This window comes from Cyanistes caeruleus, chromosome 3 (assembly GCF_971803275.1).
Source record: "Cyanistes caeruleus chromosome 3, bCyaCae1.hap1.1, whole genome shotgun sequence".
Lineage (NCBI taxonomy): Eukaryota > Metazoa > Chordata > Aves > Passeriformes > Paridae > Cyanistes > Cyanistes caeruleus.
In genome coordinates this window covers 12,034,570-12,050,037 of record NC_141703.1, presented here as the reverse complement: position 1 = coordinate 12,050,037, position 15,468 = coordinate 12,034,570, and the positions used below count along the sequence as shown (strand labels likewise).

General features: G+C 38.5%; 1 protein-coding gene and 1 long non-coding RNA gene across 3 annotated transcripts in view; one reads left to right on the top strand and one right to left on the bottom strand.

Annotated features, from left to right (window-relative positions):
- The window catches only part of IL1RAPL1 (interleukin 1 receptor accessory protein like 1), a 660,827-nt gene that overhangs the window by 44,865 nt on the left and 600,494 nt on the right, over positions 1-15,468 (top strand). The gene's annotated exons all lie outside the window — the stretch shown is intronic.
- LOC147653953 (uncharacterized) lies at positions 104-4,619 on the bottom strand. Of its 2 annotated transcripts, XR_015284110.1 has the most exons (3): positions 3,515-3,615; positions 3,408-3,438; positions 104-2,686 (listed from the first exon to the last, which is right to left on the bottom strand). It is a non-coding gene; the product is annotated as an uncharacterized LOC147653953 (long non-coding RNA). The 2 variants fall into 2 exon arrangements; XR_015284109.1 differs by lacking the exon at positions 3,408-3,438 and having other exon boundaries at positions 3,515-4,619.

Genomic DNA, 15,468 nt, shown 5'->3' with positions numbered 1-15,468 from the left:
GGTGAATGGACATATAAAAGACCTTGAAGAAGACCTTTCTTAGCCATTTTGCACCTTTCCATCTCAGTGCACGTAGCTCCTTGTACCCTGTATACATGTAATGTAGATAGAAGAAGAATAAACAACCAAGTCTGAACAAGAGAAAACTGCCCCTCTTGCATCAGTCTCAGTCCAAGGAGGAAAAAGAACCCAACTGCAGGTGTCCCATCAAGACAGAGAACCTTACTGATTTTTAGAAATTTAGTTCAGCATGAAATTACACATTCCTCACTCAAGTCTGACTTCTATTACACAAAATAGTATTATTTTATGATAACACTACTATATTGGCTCATGTTATCTTTCTTTATTCGTGACCCCTACTCTGGTCACTCTGCAGTGGCACTGAATGCCCATGCAACAGCTGTATTCTGCAGGGACTGCCTTGGTGAGGTGACACCACCAGGCACTACTGTGTCTGCTGAGGAGTTTCCAAACTGCTTCCCCCCTTGAAAATCAGGTGTTTAATGTGCATCATAAAGGAGGTGGCATTTACCCACTGTGCAGTGTGAACCTGTTCCTGCATAAGTGCTGCTGTGCTGGCTCCTCAAAGTTGCCTTTCTCTTTCCTATTTTATTTTCTCTTCCTCCAGAATTACTCTGACTGTAGCAAGCCCAGCCCTTCTCCCAGAATGCTTACTGGTCTGACATACAGACAGATTAAAAGACAGAACTGTGTTCGATTTCTGTAGGAAGCAGAACAGAACATCAGTGCTCTGGACACCAAACCCCAGTTCCTTATTTTAACTGCAGCCAAGTCAATGAAAGATGAGTAAAAGTCTAAAGCAGTTTTGAATCATTGCCATAATTTACTGAGGATCTATAGAAGTAAGAAATGGATGTGGACTCCCCTGCCAGTATCATTCTGGAAAACGGAGCCTTTCAACTTTAAAACATTGGCCAATTTCCCTTCCTCTAGGTAACTCTCCCCATACTCTCTCAGTGTCCAATTATTTTTAGCCCCTCCACTGACTGCAAATCTCTAACCATAATATGACATCTGGTCTCTTGATGTTACTCTGTATAGGAATGCCTCAAAGCCTGCCAATAGAGAGAAGATTCACGTGTCTCTTTATTACAGCAAATTTTAAAGAGATTTTTGTCAACGCTTCTTGCAGCACCTTGTTGTTTTTGTCTTTTATTCTTCTGTCTGTTTTCCTTTTCAAACCCTAAGCAACTGACATTCACCCTGACTCTCCCACATGCTTGGCTAGTCACTTTTTTTTTTTTTGTTTTGGTAATTGTCACTCTGCCAGCCCCCAGGAGGGCTCTGAAATAGATTCCTACCTGCAGTTGCTCAGCACCTTATTCCCCATCTGGTGTTCTGAATTCCTGTTTGTTTTCTGGACTGCTGGCTGGGAGAGAAAAGTGTACCTTCATACCCTGAGGAGGCATGGTTTGACTGCTTGACAAACAGCCATCCCAGTAAAGGTCTGGAAACATGGGTGAGGCAAGTACGGCTGGTTATGTGCCATGTGATTTCACTGTGCTAAATTCTAATTATTGTTAACAAACATTGCAATGACAACTTCTAAATTGCCATTGGAAGGACATCATTCTAGCATCCTGGTCAGGTGAATCTCAATTACTGTTCTGACCAAGCCAGAGAGATTTGAAAGTCTTGTTCCCAAGGTCTTACAGTGTCAAATGAAACTGGTCATATGGGTGGTCATGATTTCCATATTCCTCAAGGCACAGTTGTGTCAGCTGCTTTGACAGGGCTGACCCTGACATTAACCCCAGTGAAATACTGCCACATACCAGCAGTTTGCTTATCCTCATACAATTATCACTACTGAGACGTACATCTGTAATGTCTCCCAAAGAAATAGAAGTAACATTAGTAGCCATGCTGCAAACATATGGTGCCTCAGAGCAGCTGGGAAAACATGGTGCTCCAGCTTTCTTGATGGAAAGCACTTTTCCTCTGCCAACTGCATTTTGTAAAACAGTTCAAAGCCTTTTACCAGCTTTCAGGGAGCTGCTTGCCACAGGGAAATGCTTGTGAAAGGAGTGGGCAGGCAGGCACCCAAACAGCAGAAGTCATAAGCTATCTTGCTACCTCTCCTCATCTTCCAGTTTCTACACAGAGTGCTGGCATTATCTCCTGAGAGGAAAAATTACTAAAGGTGTTTGGATACAAGTAAGCCCCCTACATCTATAGGATGGCCAATTCAGATCATCAGATTAACTGAGCATTGGCCTTTTAAACATGCATTCTCTTTGAATGGTATTTTTTAAAATCAGTTTCTTCCTGCCATACATGTCTTCTGCTATGCCCCATTGAAATTCTGTGTCTTTTTGGTCCTCCTTTCTTCTCTGTGGTCAAATACCTCCTGATCCAGTATTTTGACCAGTCTGTTTCCATACTGCTAAATTCAGATCTAACACTTATGCAAATGCATAAGGTCCTAAAGGTCAGCTGATTGACTTCTAAGAGCTTCCTTTCACCATCTCCTCCAAGGACATTTCTCTACTAGGTTCTGTCAAATACTGCATCTGATCTTCAGGTGGTGGCACTGTCTGTTCAACTTCTTGTTCAGATTATTGTACTTCTCCTTCAGACTTAGAACCTCAAACTGTAGATCAGCCCAGGTTAGAAAGGCCTCAGAAGTTCATCCAGTCCAGCCTTCCGTGGGAAAGAGAGCCTACAAAGAAAGGAAGACTAAAGAAGGGAAGAATATTACAAACATCAAGTCCATCTGTAGTAGACATCCTACAAGTAGATAGGGAAAACAGAAATCATTGTAAAAATATTTTCTTAGGTCTAGTCAATATAAAAACCTCTCTCCTGGCACAGCCACAGCACATTTTATTTTCCCATTTCAGAACATCAACATCATATGACAGCTGTTCTCTCAAAGAGTAGAATAACCAGAGGAAATATAGGATTACCCATAGGAATGATGTGTTCTTTGTGTGTCCCTAGTTACTATTCTCCCATTCAGGATGGGGATCCATATTACATATTCTGATTTCTTCCTGAACAGTTTTCTCTCAAATTAAATGAATATATCTCATGATAATAAAGCATTATTCTAAAGCATTGCAGTGAGACCAGCACCTTTAACAAAAAAATTCTCTTCTCTCTCAAAATGTAAAGAAAAGGAGATAAAATAAAGGTACAGATACAGGTTCTAGGAAATTCAGGGAAGGAAAACCTTCCTTATTAAAGCAACAAACATTTGTGATGTAACCTAATGTGTAATTTCCAAATAATTACATTAACCATTGGGTGCATCTTCTACATCTCTTCTTTCAAGATTTTAATAAATGGTTAGTATATATTCTACACATCCCATTACTGCAGTTTAACTATTACAAAGTGTACTGATGGTGTTTGGGATATAGAACCATTATAATATATACCTTATAGACTTCTGTAAAACAGATATCCTCCCTGCATAAAAACATTAAAAAAAATTCTTTAGTGTGTTATTCAACTCAAGAATAAGTAAGAGGAAGTGAAAGCAAACCTGTCTCAGTGTTTTCAGAGCAGTAACTGTTCACAGCTGAGGTATTTTGATGGCAGTGAGGCTCCTGTTAGTACCTGGGAGCTGTGGGGAGAGCCCATGCTGGAGCAGGTTGGCTGGCAGGGCTTGTTATGTGGCGGGGGAGCCACACTGGAGCAGCCTCTTCCTGAAGGACTGTGTCCTGTGTTAGAGCAGTGTTTGATGATCTGCAGCCTGTGGGATGGCCCCACCTTGGGGCAGTGCCAGAAGATGTGCCTCCTGTTAGTGGAACCCCATGCTGGAGCAGGGAAGAGTTGGAGGAAGGAGAAGCAGGAACAATATAAATGGACTGACCACAGCCCCCATCCCCTTTGTCCCTGTGCTGCTGCTTGGGGGAGGAGATAAAGACATTGGAAGTGAAGCTGACCTCTAGAAGAAAGAAGGTGGGTTTAGTTTTGGTCTTGATTCTCGTTATCCTACTCTCTTATTAATCAGAAATTCATTCTATTAATTTTTCTCAGCTGAGTTTTGCCCATCATGGTAATTGATAAGTAATACCCAGTCCCTGTATCAACTCACAAGTTTACTGTTGAATTTCCTCCCACAGTTTTGTTGGGTGTGGTGAGTTATTGTGGCTTGGTGGACCCTTGTCAGTTAGCCAAGGTTAACCTGCCACACCAGCAAAGAGTGAATTCACGGGAATTTGGCAAATTCCAAAGGTTTAGACCCCTTCTGTTGTAGATTTCAAGTAAGACACCTTTCAGACTCTGTCACAGTAAAGTGTATATAACTTATTACAAAGTATCAAATTTAACTGTTGCATGCCCCCCCAAGAAAATAGTCCTTCAATTGCCATGACTGTCATGCAAGAGATAGAAGGGAAAATATTATTTGAAACTGCTGTTCAAAGTAGTTAGTGTTCTACATACACTTAAGCAAGTATGTTAAGAAAAACATGTTCATCTGTAATAATTTAGAGCTATTCAAATTCTGCAGCTTATCTTACTGCAATAAGTTAGGGGGATTCCCAACAGAAATAATATTCAGGCTTAATAGAGCATAATGAGGAAAAGGTTACTTGATCCAAACTAGGATACATCTCCAGGCAGTTTTCAAAGTTCCTAGTCACACTGTTAATTACACTCAGTCTTGTTAAATTGTCTCCTGGTTTCAATAATTTAGTGGTTTTTCTCTTTATAATTTGATGAAGTTAATTTCTTTCCTATGTTCCTTAAAACACGTTAACTTAAAACACTTAAAACTAAGTACCACTGATTCAGTTAAATTGCATTATCACAAAAAACAAGCCTGAAAAATGACCCTCAGAATTCTGGTGGACTTCTGATATGATACATTGTAGAACCAGTAGAAAATTTGAATTTGAGTTTCAATTTTCAAATTTTCTCTGAAATTTAAAAATTATGATATTTTACCTAGTTGTTATACTTGTGAACTAAATGGTAGTCATGTGGATCTTAATTCAGAGCTTAAAATTAAGTACATGTAGCATGTATAGTATATCTGGATGCAGCATAGAAAGGAGGAGTAAAAGCAAGTGCTTTAGGTAGATTATAATAAAAATATTACTGTATAGTAGTCATGTCATAGAATAAAGGTCATGACTATACAGTGATCTTATGTTAAAATAATTTCTTTTTGCAATAAAACTTGAGTCTTTGAGGAAAATGGGAATGGACAGCAGATTAATAGTTTTTCTCTGCATTTTTTTTCTGCTGTGGAAAGAATTCTAGCCGATTTGCAGGCTTATGGTTTGTTTTATAGATTAGTTGCTTTAGGATTCTTCTCATGTGAACATAACAACTACTAATGGGAATAAAAATAGAAATTTATTTGCTGTGGTATTTGGAAATTTTGGTGATGAATTACATATACTAAAAAGAGGTAATACCTGACTCAAGAAAAATACGGGGAAATAATTACAGCAATCAGGTTTATGGAAAAAAAATGGTGATCAAGAAATGTCTAATGATTGACAAAGATAGATGAGGCACATTCAGAATGCTAAAAAAGGTTGCAGCAACTGCTCTGGGAGTTACCCATGTGTACAGGACTTCACTGGAGCGAACCAGTTTGCAGGGTGACCCTTAGTGCAGCAGAGGGGAAGGAATACAGATCCATGGACCACTGTGTTCCACCCCTCTCCCAAGGGTAGGATATAATTAAAGTGAAGGGAGACACTGGTGTTTTACAAAGCTTGTGTGTGTGAAAGGCCTGCAGCACAAGTGCTGAGGGAGCTGGGGTTGTTTAACCTGGACAAAAGGAGGTTCACAAAGGGAAGTTGTAGAGAGGTGGGGGGAGGTCTCATCTCCCAAGTAACAAGCAATAGGACGAGAGGAAAAGGCCTCAGTTGAGGCAGAGGAGGTCTGGAGTGGATATTAGGAAAAACCTCTTGACAGTGTTATCAAGCATTGAAAAGAGGCTTCCCAGGGAAGTGGTTGCATCACCATCCCTGGAGGTATTTAAAAAATGTGTAGATGAGGCACTTAGGGACATGTATTAGCCATGGATTTGGCAGTGCTGTGTTAGAGATTGGACTCCATGATTTTATAGGTCTTCTCTAATCCAGATTGTCCCATGTGCATATGGAAAGGTGCCAGAGGCACAGGAGACCATAGGCAGAATGAATGTGGACTTGGAAAAGCACTGAGACAATGCTGCCCAAAAGGCTGGTGTGCCAGGTATTATATCAAGGATGTTATATACCTAGGATAACTTAATGGAGATATATTTCATTCATAGCACTGAATGAAAACTTCGTTGCATTGCAAGTGAAAAGAAATACAGAGTGGCTGGTGAGATGTCAGAAGAATGACTATTATGGTTATCACCCTTCATAAGAAAGGCAAGGAAAGCTGCATCTTTCATCAAGAAAACTTTGTACTTGAGAATGGATAAACAAGCATGGTCAGCGACTGAAATACAGATTAGGCTTGGTTATAATCACATTTTAACTCGTACTTGGATATGGAGGGCTCATTTCAGATTTTCAGGCTTGTCCCTAGTGAGATGACAACTAAGAAAAAGAAAGAAAGAAAGTCAGTCTTAGTGTTATTTCAAAGGATTAGTATGTTCCAGGATTTGAGTGTAATTTAAGCTTCTTAACCATGCATATGTCTTCAGTAGATTATAAAAACAAAACTAAATTTCCATTGTCATTATAAACTATTAATTGTAGATTGCAATTCCTCTTACACATACAATGGGTATGAGTGAAGTCATCTCTGGGGCAGTTTTGTCATAGACTATTGAGAAAAGCAAAATATGGAGAAGGAGAAGTGGGAGGGAAAGAGGTATGTTACAGGGCAAGGAGGTTGTAAAAGAGGTGTATGAATATGACCAAGAATAATTAATATAACAAATAAGTCTACATAGGGAGAGAAAGGGAGTGAACTGTTCAGAGCAGCACACATTTTAACAGGAAGATGGATTGCAGCATTTCTAACCATAGGAGTTAGATTCAAATCAAAGCAATGGTGATTAGTTTGGTTTATGGGTTTTTTTGTTTGGTTCACTAGGGTTTTGTTTGTTTGTTTTATGTAAACAAAACATTAAAGAAGGAATATTTGAAGGAATAAATGAAGATTTATAGGAACATATCACTGTAGAGAAGAAAAAAAAAGTAAGCCTAAAGTCCATAGATTTCCTGCTGGTAGAAAGTTTAGACAAGAAATAGTTGTATAGGAATAAAAAGCCCATTAATAGGTACATGTAGCTCAAAAGTTGTTCTGTGATAAAACTAAACATGTCTACTTCTACAACTGGCTGACTGTGAATAATTCCCTCACACTTTGGTTTCAGCTGATGGCACCCAGGCAATACCATGTTTATGAAATCAGATACATAATCTTTATTAAAAGGTTTTGACATTCATATGCAATCAAAAAAATATCAGTGACTAATGTGCTGTTTATTGTAGAAACAGAATAATAATGGGTTTGGACTGGCACAATGCTATTTGGAGAACACTTCTCAGCAAAATAATTTTCCAGTCCTTAAGCTTTTGGGAGGTTCTGAGAATTTAATATTAACAGTAGCTCCAGTCAAGAGATAGGAGAGCTCAGTACCTGTCAGGATTAAGCCTGGTTTGCATTTCAGAATTCAAGGTTGGGCAAGGTTGCTTTTTGTTTTTCTTTTCTTTTCATTTTGCTATAACAATAGGGAATAACAATGTAGCACTTCTGAAAGTGTCTCCAAGAAATACAAATTAATCTGTTCTGCCTCTGCGAAGACTTTCTCTACATGTGTCGTATACTGATAACATTACTCAAGTAATTATCATTATCTCTGAGCAAGTGTTTTCAAACATTTGATATCTTTTAATAAGGAAAACACAGTGCATTCTGCACAGAAGAGCTGGCAAGATTCAGGTGATACGGTTACCCAGGAAGAGAACTAGGGGAACAGGAGATGTATTGGGGATTAAAAAAAAAAAAACCAACAAAACAAAGAGATAGAAAAGAAAGAGCAGAAATTCAATACATAAAAGAAAACTACTCCTGCACAGCATTATTGGTTAATAAACATCATCATGTCTCACAGGGGTAGTGAAGGGATTTAGCAGTGAACAGTAGTTACCCATTGGATGTCACTGTAAAGCAGTTCACAGAAGTGTAAACCACAGTTCCCAGAGTGCAGCACATCACTGAATTAACAACATACCCAATTCACTGGAGATATGCATAGCACCTTTTTTAACTTGTTTACTTCACAAAAGCCCTGCAACTGTTTAATTACTTCGTTTTCACTTTTGGCATAATTTAAGTTTAACACTCCAGCTGCAAGAATGATTAATGAACCTGCAACTAATTAATGTAATGGTGTAAAATAATAGTGTATATAATAGTGTGAAAGCACCACAGTGCTTTTTTACCATATTCCATGGGTGTCACAATTTTCTGGAAAACATTTTGCAACACTGAGAGTTAAATATGAATTAATATGTCTTCCTTTGCCTTTTCCTAAACCAACTAAAAAGTTAGATGTACTGTTACAGAACTTTGATTTGGAATGATATAAAGGAATACAGCAGTCTCCTGATCTCTCTTTTTCTTCAAAACTTGTAGCTGAAAGAATAGTTTAGCTTATTTTACCTGTTTATATTCAGGACACAGTGAAAATTTTACTGTCATTAACAAAAAACCATGATTTTTTTTATTTTTTTTTTTTTTGGCCACTATGAGACATCCTGCCACTTCCATAGTTAAATAACTTACTATTTTTTCAGTCTCTGGGAAGAAAAATATATTATTGTTTCTATTTCTTCCATTCTTTGCATGGTCTGAACTTTAGGGTGAATCAGAAAAGGTTTTCTTCTGGCACTGTTGCCAGTGCATGAGGTACCCCAGCAATGCACACCTTCCATTTACGTAAGCTTTGAATTTTTGGTTGAGCATGGAGTTCATTGAAGGATTTCTTTATCCTTTTGTTGTGCATAATAGCAAGTTTAACAACAAGCCTGTCCCATGCCAGCTTTGTCATGGCAAGGACAATCCATTCCTTCAGTCTGGGTGTCAACCTGAAAACCTGCTGTGAGTTTCATCAAATGCTGGTGAAATCCGGAAGGGTCCTTTCCATTGCCTCTGACAATTTGCTGTGGGTTTGCTCCCAGCTGCAAGCAGTACTCTCTTTCCCTCAAAAGTGTCCCAGTTCAGCCAGGCAGCAGCAGGGAAAGTGAAGCAGCAGTGCACACATGGTTTTACTTTAGATCCTGAAGCACTTTAGTACTGTCTGAAGCTTCAGTACAGACCAGCTGCTCATTGTACCTTCCAAGCAGATTTCTCCAAAGGGAGGAAGCAAAGATTCTTTCAGCAAAGTAAAGTCTCCTTGCTGGTGCTGGAGCAGAGTAGAAGGAGCAAACCAGCAGCCAGTCCTTGGCTGTGCTGCTGTTTTCATCTTTTTGTGTGGAATTAAACATATGGTAGAGGTACAATGAGCCATAAGCAAACAGGTTGCTACAGCAGTTGCTGTAACAGATCTAGGTTAAATGCCCAGCTCAGTAATGCTGGTTGATAAATCACTTCTGAATTTAACCTTCCAACTGCATCTTACAAGACCTGAAATGTCCATGACACTGTGCAGGTCTGACTTAGCCTTGGTAAGAGAGGGCAGGTCCAGAAGCTGACAGCACTGCAGCATTTACCAGGCTCCATTGTGAGCTGGCCAGGTTTTCCTGCATAATTGCTTGGAGAATGTGTGGAATTTAATTTTGTATATTCCTACTGGGGGGTGTGTCTTAAATTATGAGAAGGTACTTCAAAAATTAGTGTTTCAGTGGGAATTTGGTCTCTGCTCTCGGTCTGTTATCTTAAATAATATGTTTAGAAGCTTTCTGGGCCCCTGCTCTTCTTTCTAAACATCAGCAACAAAGAGGTTTTCAAACAGGTGGAAGTCACTGGGAGAGAAGGTAAATGTTTAGGAGGAGCAATGACTCAGGCCTTTCGGAGGCAGAGGAAGGAAAGAATGCATTTCCTTACCTTTATGAATATTTGTTGGATGAAAAGAATCTGAGATATAATAAAAAGCCCTCTCCTTGCTTGTCTAGCATATCTCTGTGTCAGCTCCCCCTCTCATAACCATTTTGTATTCAATCACAGGGATGACTTCAGTAATGAACAAAGGCTGCACCACTCCTGTCGCTGTCTACTGATCCTTGTCATCCTCCTGCAGCGTGTGCTGAGCTGCCACAGTTTAAGATAAAGCTCTATTATTCTAAATCACTGAAATGAGAGTGACACTGTACAGCAGGAAAATGCACAAGAAGAAATTGTTTTAAACAAGCCTTATCTGTAAGAAGTGAGGTTGCAAATGTACCCAGTTGTGTGTTAATATCAGTGCAAGTTAGTGAAGAGTGCAAAAGGTTTGGCTTGAAGCCTTATGGTTGGCCTTATCCCCTTTTGTTGTCAGTGAGGAGCATGGCAGACTGTAATAACCTTCAGGCTTAGTTTAAAAAACAAACAAACAAACAAAAACCCCCATTGAAATAGCAGTAAAAATAAGGAGACAATATTCTCTCTTTCAGGGAATAAAGCTGTCTAGAAAACCATCAGTGAATTATGAACTGATGACTGAGAAAACTCACGATTCCTGACTGACCTGGACAAAAGGTGTTGCTTTATATTATCTGCTTTACTCCTTTCTTCTCCTCTCCCATCCAGCTCTCACAGCCCCAATCAAGTATGTGGAACTGGAAAGAAAAAAGGTAAAACAGACTAAATGTAATTTCAGAGTTCACTGATTTAGCTTCAGTCAGACATCTGACTCTTGAAATGTTGGGAGGCCTGGAAAGGAGAAAACAGTATGAAGAGAGAGCAGGCATCATACTCAAAGGGACAGGATTTGTAAAGTCTAAATGGAACTCAAACGATGTGTATGAAAATGTGATAATAGCTCTTAAGCTGTAAGGAAAGAAAACTCATTTTCTTTTCAATAAACTTATCCCTAAAGTGTTACCAATCTGTATGTGGATGGCTTCTATATAGAAAACAGATTTTATATTCATAAGAAATGTGTTTAGTCTGTATGTGAATTCAATTACTTCCGTTTCCATTAACCACTGCAGGTCAATGCTTTCAGATTCTATGATTCTATATTTTGAACTGTGGCATGAAATACACTAAAGAAAATGCTTAGACCTTTTACACCTCTACATCTAGAAAAATTGGTTTTGGTTCCAGAAACTGAGTAAAATCATAATGTTTTGTATTGCTTTGATCTCTGTGATGCTGCTCATTCTCATATTAAAGGAGAGGAAACTCTCTGTAGATATATTAAAGGACTTTGTAGATATATTAAAAGACTACGTTTGGAAATGGTGGACAATGTAAAACATTAAGGAATTGATATTATTTGAATGTTGCTGCTGAATATGATTCCTCAGTCAGTGAAACTTTTATTTCCAGTTTGTCCTAGAGTCATATCTGAGAGCTGGGTACAAGTAGTTATAAAATTATTTAGATTATCTTGACAATGATCACCTTTAGTAAGGTTATGCAACAGCCAGTTAAAAAAGAGCTGAAAATTGGCTATGTTTTAAATTCTATAGTATCTTAATGCTTTGGAAGATGAATCTGTAGTTCAGTAAGTATGCTTTTTTTAGATGTAGCATATCCTCTGTGAAAGTACATATTAGGTTTAATCAGTCTGCATATGCTGCAAAACTGCTCATGTTTGTAGAGCATTTTTATTCTGACCTCACATGGCTTATGACTGCAGGAATTGAACAGGAATTGCTTGCAGTTGTTCCCCCCAGGAGGTCCTGCATTGCTTGAAGATATAGGCAAAGACATTTACAGTCACACAGAAATCCTGTAATTGTGTAGTGCCAGAAGGAAGGGAAAAAATATGAACAGTATGGTGGATGGAGAAAGAAATACAACCAGCAGCAAGTGGTTTTGGGAAGCTGGTCAAAAATGAAGAGCCCTAAGAAGCGCAGATGACACAGACTAAGCAGGAGCTATGGATGTCAGAAAAGGTTAGAGGAGAAGGAACTATTATAAATAACGAGGCACTGATGCTTGCAAGTAATGGAAATGTGGAGTTGTGAATAGTTTCATTAAAGAGCTGTCATATGTACTAGTAAAACTCATGTTGCCACTCCAGTAAATCTCTATTAGAGAAGTCAGCAACTCTGTACTGCTACCTACTACTGCCTTTTTGACATAAAAACACTGACCTGATTAATCAAGGTTAGGATGTTTCTATGTTAACAAAGTCAACATTTCTTCTTCGTTTCACCTAAAATGGAGAAAAAGGAATGCAAATTTTATGTTTATGAGTATTTTTAAACAACATTAGGATTTTGTTTTACCATGAATAACTAAAATCTTACACTGCTCTAGAATATAGCCAAATGTTCAATCTTCATTTGTGCCTAGCACCTGTATTCATCATGAAAAAACTAATTCTGTTGCATGTTTCCAATAACTTTTGGAAAAGAGTTAACATTGGTTTTGCAAGTTCCATTCACACAGATTTGGAGAGCCTTGCTGCTGAGGTAAGAAGGCCAGGTGTCGTGTGGTGTCTCTAACCTGCCTTCCTGCTCCAGAGCTTTGCTGGGAACTCTGGTGGGAGCTGGAAGGGAGCTGTAGGAAGGCCTGATAGCTCCAAGTGGTGCTGCTGAAGATAGGACACACAAAGCATAATTAGGCTTTACTGGACTTCTCAGACAGCCATAGTGTGGACCTGATTTTCTCTGAGGCAGAGGGAATTGCAGGCTGTCAGTGGCAGATCTGTTCCCAAGGGAAAGTTTCTTGGGAGATCTTGCACTCAAGGACATTTGTAAACCACCTTGCTTTCTCAAAACAGTTCTGCATAACTGTACATAGCGTGTTTTTTCTCGTGTCCCACCAATGGGACAAGAGTTGATGTGCCCTTACCCAGTTATGTTAACCCTGTAGTGTAGGACCCTATAAAAGCTGGAAAGTTCAGAGAATAAAGGCCCCTTTTCCTAGCAATTCGTGCTGTGTTTGCTGTGAGCCCACATCGATACATCATGTCCAACAGCGACACCATAGCTCAGCTCTGACAAATTTAGAGTATTAAGTTTGAACTGAAGTCCACCCATCACACACACTCACCTGCAGGATTAAGGGACATCACAACTCTGTGGGTGATTTTGTTTCTCAGCTGCTCCAAGCTGTTACAGCAGGTGCCACGGAGGCATGTTTTCCAAGGGGATATGACAGTGGAGGAGGTCTTGGAAAATGATGGATCATACAGACATGAAGCAGAGAATATGAATTTAAAACTTGTAGTTGTCTGGAGATAGAATTTCTCCAGTATTTATCAGAATTCATGCAGGAGATATTTTTTATTTTCTTTTTGTGCCTGTCAGGGAGAATTGAGGTAAGTACTTTTGTTCTTTGTGATGTTCCTGGTCACAGGAAGAACAGCTGTCATGAATAGAAAAACATTTTTCTTCCTTTGCCTTTGTAGAATTGCTTCATGAAAAATATTTACCTCTGAGGAAAGATGTAAATTGTTCATCATGAATCTTAAAAAGAAGCAAAGGCAAACTTTATTCCTCACCAGACAAGGGAAAATAAGAATTTTGGGAAAACACTGGAAAGTATGAGAGTTCTAGCACAACACATACTACCTTTTAGTTCTTATTCTTCTGTCTGACTGTATTGATTCTTATTTTCACCTTTCTGTATACTCACCTTGTATTGCTGTTTCAAGGTGAGGGATTTACTTTCTGTTGAATACTATATAGCTTTTCCCAGTGAAGGCATTAATTTATTCCACACTAGAGAGACATTGTCTCTTTAGTTTAATTTTCACTGAAATCTTTTGCTGTGTTATCAGCACTAATCTGAAAGCTGAGTAAAATCAATGTACACAGAAAATGAAATGATTTATTCTGTGCTTGTTCAATCTTATCAGTCATGTAAAGATTCTAACATACAAGGAGATGTGTATCTCTTTCCTGTCTCCTTGATACTATAATTTCATGCCTACAGAATGCAGAAGGAACATGTTTTATGCTGGTTTATATCCTCTCCATTCTCACTGAAATAGGTGGAATTCTGGAGATATTAAATTTGTATGCATAACTTGTATAACAATTAAATGTTACAGAATAGTTATAACATACTTTAAAGTAATTTTCATTGATACAGTTTTTGATAATATGATAATTTCATATAATTTCATGATAATTTAATTTTGTCTTTAGCACATCCTCAGTGCTGCAAAATAAGAAAAAAAATATAGGCTACTTCTGTATGCAAGAGACATGTTCCCATTTCTATTCTAGAAATGTGTACACTTCAAAGAATACACATACTGGGACTGACTTACAATGCTTATCCACTTGTATAATCTTTACTTGCACAAACAGTCCTGTTGAAGTTAAAACTCCCAGATACAACACAATTACTCACAGGCTTTAAGGTTGCATGGATCTTGACAATTGTATTCTGCCCTCTAGCTAAAGGTTTGCCTTAGCTTCATCTGATAAAACCTTCTAGCTGAGTGCTCCCTGCTGTGAATACATACATACAAGGGTATGGCTCAAGAACTAGAGAGCCAGTTATAAACTGCCACACAATTTTTATGAAAAAAACAAATCTATCTAGTTTTTAATATTATCAGTCTCTTTTCAATGCTGTAGAGCTTTGCTGTTTACCTCACTTTCAAGGAAGAAATGTCTGATTATATATTTTTTTGCTGATGGTAAGAGAAAGAAGAAAAAAAGATGTGAACATTTTCAGTACCAGTCTTAACAATGACTTTCATTGTTGGGGTAAGAACTGAGGTCATGTTTGGCACTTAGCCCCAGTCTGTTCTGCAACAGTGCTCTGTCCCAGAGTAGACCTTACCAAAGAATTCTGCTTTCAAAACTGGAGGCAACTATTTGCAAAACAGCAGTGCCAAAGCTGAATTTTCTGGTTTCTCAAGGACAATTGTAGGCTGGCTGCATTCTAGGTTATATTGTGCCATGATCTCTGGGTACCCACTGTATGTATACAAACAGGCTGTACACAGAATTTGTCTTCCCTATGATGCTAAAAATGATAAAACTTTCCAAGGGAATGGTGCACAATCTAGTGCATTATCTGGCTTGGCTTTGCTATGATAGCTGTCATAAATTGATTTTACATGTCAATAGTGGCTATTAGGTAATTGCATAATCTGGCTTTTGGATATGCTTCACATGCAGCCTTACATTTAAACAAAGCTGCCAGTTGAAGAAGGAATGAAGTTTCCTTTTTTGTTCTCCTCCTTTGAATTACTTAACTACATAACCATATCCTTATCTTTCACTGAATGTATTTAAATGATTCTTAGAAAATTAGTAAGTCAAGAAGTCTTTGGAAAATGCTTGTGAATGAGTAAGTGCATGTGTCTGTGAAACAGAAAGGGAGCAATGCTGGGAGTGGGGGTGTCTTCCTTGTTACTTGAACAAACTGAGTTAATGAGTGTTTTCCTGCAAACACCCAGCTCCACAAAGCATT